This window comes from Procambarus clarkii, chromosome 26 (assembly GCF_040958095.1).
Source record: "Procambarus clarkii isolate CNS0578487 chromosome 26, FALCON_Pclarkii_2.0, whole genome shotgun sequence".
Taxonomy (NCBI): domain Eukaryota; kingdom Metazoa; phylum Arthropoda; class Malacostraca; order Decapoda; family Cambaridae; genus Procambarus; species Procambarus clarkii.
The window spans coordinates 35,096,898-35,102,530 of record NC_091175.1 but is presented as its reverse complement, the minus strand read 5'-3'; the positions used below and the strand labels follow the sequence as shown (position 1 = coordinate 35,102,530).

Sequence of the window (5,633 nt, the reverse complement as noted above, 5' to 3'; positions counted from 1 at the left end):
GTTAATTTATCAATTTTTTTTCTATTAAAGGACTTGCCCGAAACTATGCGTGCCAGTGGCTTTACTAGAACGTTAATTCAACTTATTTTCTTATTCTGTTAACACCCAATATAACGTATATAAATAAACGAACTTTGGGAATATTACACTAACAGTAGAAGTCTAAGAAACAAAAAGAATCTAGTGCTCTTGTCTGTATAGAAAAATATATTTAACTTACCGAAACGTTGATGAATGTAGAAAAAATAGAGAACCATTAGCCGAATATCAAAAAAATGGATTTAAACCATTTCACATAAACAAAAAGGGGTGGAGTAGCCATATATGTTGGGGACAATTTGAAATGTAGTCTCAGAGGGAATCAAAACCGAACTACACAAACTATTTGGAAAAAGTTAAATTTTAAAGCAAATAATCCTATAATAGGAGTTATATATTAGGATGACAGACACTTTTGACATAGCTAGATGGCATAGGCTATAGCTCGGCCTCTTGATATAGCTCGAGTGCATAGGGGTGTTGTGTAAAACCCTGGTTTGTGTCCGACTGCAGGATCCAACAAGTTCAGTAGTTAATCAAGTTATTATTTGGAAATATTTCCCCATATCAAGTAAAATGATAGTTATAAATGAATGTCTTCATCACTTACTACCCGATTTTATTGTATAAACATTATTGCACAATTAGAAAAAAAAGATTTCTGGTTTATATACAATAAAGTTAATGATAAAAAACAATTTGTATAACATGAAGATAAAATTTTTGTAACATGTTTATAAAAATACTTTAGAGACAGATTCAGTCTTAGTACTTGTCATCGGACTAACAATGCGTTACTTTAAAAACAAATTAATTATAATTTACATATAATTTATAATTAGAAGCTTTGTCGTCATCTTGGTCATCTTTGTTTCAATTATTTCATTCTCCTGGGAGGAATCAACAAGCTTTTTAGTCTTAGATTGCGTCTTTGTCTAGATTGTGTTTTAGTTTCAGTCATCCGAGCCTCAATATAGGAACAGGGTAATAGTTTTATCCAAGGGATGCTGGGTATTATCCAAGAGTTTGTTTGACATTTACGTTCGTAGATGCGACAGCTTCGGAGTATACACCTTTAAACCCACCCTTGGGATACTGACATTTTTTTCGTCGGTGTATCTCTTGCAAAGTTTCAGATCTTTTACAATTTCTTTATGTTGCGAGAGAACAGTCTCTTAAAAAAGAGTTCATCAGGTAGTTCATTCTGGGTAGTTCATCTACGCTTAAATAAGGTGACGTCGGGAGTTGAAACTGTAGTTCTGCAATCTTAGACCTTGTCCAGGAGGTCAACTAGCTCCCCCCTCAGATCAAACAACTTCGGTGACTTTAGAACGTTCACATAGAAGACACTTTCGTAGAAATTTCTCAGGCCATCTAACACTACTTACAGGTTCTGTACTTTCCTGAGGAGAGAAGGAACACGTTAATATGGATACAGTGCACGAATAATATCCAAGAATCATTTGAAGAATGACAGCCTGAATTACAATCTCTAGAAAGGCGAAGGAATACAAAAAAAAAAAAAACACGTGAATAGGGTTCGAACTTACCTCCGGGATGATCCCAGACGCGCCTTATGCGACAACACTGTAAAAATATTGCAACCTTGGGTGCAACTGCCCTTACAAGCCTCCCACAGTTTCTACAGGGAGAAGGTGCGTCTGGGATCCCAAACGTAGGTTCGAACCCTCATAACGGATCTTATGGATTTGTTCATTTGATGCATCACGTTATTGTGATAGTGTAGAGAGAATAGTAGTTCGGTAACATTGTTGAAGTTGTGCAGAGCTAATTACTGCATTACAATACAAGGAGTACCTTTATTGTTTGAAGCATAGGTTAAACATTTATGAATGAGATTAGGTGTGTGTGAACAAGAGCCGTCTCGTATGGGCCAATAGGCTTTCTGCAATTACTTTTATTCTTATGTTCTTAACTTTTCTGATAGGGTTAATAGATGCGATGAAGTTAAATTTTTGACCGATTGTGGTAGACATTAAGTGCTACGAAAGGGACGAGGATTAATCGAATATTTTTGAAAATTTTAAATCTTCATTTATGGAGGATTAGTTTGCATTTATTGATCAATTTAAGAGGTAGGAGGAGGTTGTACTTACCATGAACTGTTCAATCAATTGACGAATGATGAACGCAACAGCCTCGTCTGTCAAGAAGCTTATCTACCTCGCTCCATCTGTGAAATTACAAATAAAAAAAATTAATTTATTATTTAACCTATGTATATGCAAATTCAGGATTTTTTTTTTAATCTTTAAAAGTTTTACCGATACATGTATACTGTCGCTAATGTTGGTACCTTCCAAACTTCAAGTAACTATTAAGAGATATTTATTTACTCTTGGTTCAACTGGTAGTACGTGTTGAGGGACGAGTTAAATCCCATTGTAGTCCCTCCATAGTTTATCGCAGATAAATCACTTGCGAGTTTTATTATGTTCAGTAATGTTATGGCCACTATGGGTCGCAACCGGGTTCTTTGATGGTGGAGGCAAAACGATAGTATCCGACCCCAAGTCGGTACTGGCCTTCAAAGAGTATTAGGTAGTGTAATAAACCTAAAAAGGTGGATGGGGGGGGGGCATTGAAGCAGAGCTAAACACACAATATATTCCCATCACCATAAATAAACAAACGGAATTATTACTCTATTTGTAAATATATATAGGTGCCGCTCTCATATAGGAGACCGAGCACTCTTGACGCGAATATAATGTAGCCTTCGTTAATGTTCGGGCTCCGCTTCCGACCTTACTAGCCACAGTACCAGGAAATACCCGCGAGCCTACCAACATAATCACGAAGTGCCTCTCTACCCAACAACCATTCTGCAGCCAAGCGCTGGCAGAGAACCTCAGCCACGCGCTGATTAGGGCCCCACTTCACGTACAACTACAGAGGTGTCGCACCCCTGGCAGAAGCCTCTAGCAACGGTCTAGCAACGGTCTAGCAACAGAATAGCAACGGGATAGCAACGCTCCTCAACACGCACATTACTCTCTGTCGTCTCTCCCCTTCGCCAGTCCCGGGATATGACGAACTCTTCCACCACTACTCCACTAGTATTAACAACACTTCTGATCGGCGGCGGCTCACTTAGTTGTCAGACGGGACTAAGTTGGGCGAGTTCAGGCTGCTCAAGGTAGACTTTCATCCACAGTACCACTGCTGCCCCACGGCACCTCTGTGGATACAGACACGTCATCAGTTCTAAGGTACGGGAGACATTAGGAAGCAACACTTACTCTTTTGGACATTGACATTTATGCTCGTAGTAACTACAAATGGCGCTGGTCTTGAATTGCCTTATCACCAGAGGTCACTCACTACCACCTCACTGGTTTCTCAAGGCAGGAATCTTGAGCCAATTACACCTACTACGCCACCTCCAATAGATGGCGTTGTCCAGGTAGAGTCCAATTCCATGGGGGTTTGAGAGCAGACTCACAGATGGCGCTGAAGTCGCTCCTCCATACGTCAACAGTGTCGTTGGGTTCGTTACAAATATATTAAAAATCCAAGAACCTAACATAGTTTCTTTCACAAGCTAATAAACAAGCAGCTTAGTTTGGATAACATAATCTGTTGAACTTTTAATGACTTTGTAAACTCCCACTGACCTATTCTCCTAACACTCTCTCATCAGTCTGGGTCGGCTGCAACATGGTCGAGCTTGTTGTTGTTGTTATTGTTATAGATTCAGCTACTCGAAACAAGTTCCAAGTAGCACGGGCTATGGTGAGCCCGTTGTGGACTTACCTGGCACAGGAGCGAGGCTGTGTGTGGGTCTGGTCGAGCTTCTTGCCTTCGCTCCAAAGAGAATCTTGCAGTTCCTTCATGTCGTGTTTCACGTTACCTGACAGGTCCAAGTTGGCGATGTGGGTAGGTTCCGTTCTGGTAGTCATTTCGGATGCCATCTGCAATGAAACTTACACGTTGTTGTTGTTTTAAATTTAGCTACTCAGAACGAAGTGTTCATGTAGCACGGGCTATGGTGAGCCCGTAATTGAGTTCGGTTATTCGCGATAACCTTGTTACTGTGATATTTGGGTCAAAGTTTCAAATAGAGGTGGGGATTCCTCCGTTTTTCCAGTTTATTTTTCGCTTCTGTTTTAGTGCACTGGTTTTAGTCTTGTTTTAATAATAAACAATATAATCTTGGTGGCGGATGTAGATGCAAAATGCTCACTAGTGAGTCCCATTCCTCAATGGCTTTTCTAATCATTGTAGTCGCGGTGGAATGTGCATCTAATGTAGCTGGCGTCGTTGGATTAATGTTGAGCTTGATGCGCAGGGGTTCAGTAGCTTCACATTCCAATAAGTAGTGCAATAGTGGCGCCTCTGCTTCTGTTCTACAGATATGACACCTTTTAACTATTGTGTTCATTACCTCTCAGCAGCATTGGTAACCAAGTCTGAGTCTGTGTATGGCTACTGTAATGTCTCTGGATATCTTTTTGCCAGGCTTGAAAGAGGAGTAACTAGTGGCTTGTTCGTACCATATTGCAGTGGATCTTCCTTCCGCTACTTTGGCTCTGTGGCGACTTTTGATAGTTGAGAGTATTTTCTTCTTTATTTGCTCTTTAACCTGTGAAAAACTTGGAGGTATTTGAACCTGTACAACAGGTAGAGCAGTGGCAGTTTTTGCTAGTGAGTCTGCCTTTTCATTACCATCTATGCCAATGTGACTTCGTATCCAATTTAGGGTGATTGACAGCCCTAGATTATGGGTCACTTTTCCTATATGTTGGATTTCTGTGAATCGAAAATTATCTCTGTGCTGACTGGATAACAATGCCTGGAGCGAAGATTTAGAGTCGGTATGAATGATGACATCATGTAAATTATTCTCAATTGTCGGCCTCCTTCAGGGCATATAATTCTGTTTGTAATGTTGAGCACCCACTATAAATGCTCCAGTAAGCTTTATGGATGGTAGTGTAAACTGCTGCCTCAGCAGAACCTCTTTCTTGATCAACTGATCCGTCTGTGAAGATGTGAGTCGTTGTTGGTCTTGAGATGGTTTCCATTTGTTGCTCTATGACTACTTTGAGCCTCTGCGAGTCTCATGCTGATTTTTTAACTGGTAATCATTCAGTGATTATCTTTAGACTCGACTCTTTTCCATGGAGGAGGCTGCCAAAAGTGTTCATATAGTATATCTTCCCCATTGTTTTTAATGGTCCATTTCAAGTCCACTTTCTCTAGAAACTTGACCAGATTATCCATCCATGTACTTGTTCTATATTGAAGGTTTTTCTGAAGCGATCTCTGTATGCGGTCTTTGATTGACAGTCTGGCGGTGGTTCCAACAAGTTCTGCTGTTATGGGAGCTATCCTTCGTTTGATCCGTAGAGATTCTCTCTACGCGTCCATATAGGTGCTCCGTGGGATCGGATGCGCCCCGGCTGCCCGATACCGGGAAATAGCGGAAGGATGGGGTCCCTATAGTCTCTTCAGGCCATAGACCCTAGAAGATTTTCCATGTTTGGTGAAACTAAAATGTGAACGGTTGAATCACAAATACTTTGGTTCCTGTGGATACGACGATCTGTCGTTGTTCTGTATATTGGTGA

The 5,633-nt window shown here is 40.4% G+C and overlaps 1 long non-coding RNA gene across 1 annotated transcript; it reads right to left on the bottom strand.

Moving 5' to 3' along the window:
* Nucleotides 1-1,344: 1,344 nt before the first annotated feature.
* Nucleotides 1,345-3,294, bottom strand: LOC138368779 (uncharacterized). Its single transcript, XR_011229683.1, has 3 exons — nucleotides 3,154-3,294; nucleotides 2,157-2,233; nucleotides 1,345-1,442 (listed from the first exon to the last, which is right to left on the bottom strand). It is a non-coding gene; the product is annotated as an uncharacterized lncRNA (long non-coding RNA).
* Between the last annotated feature and the right edge of the window lie 2,339 nt (nucleotides 3,295-5,633).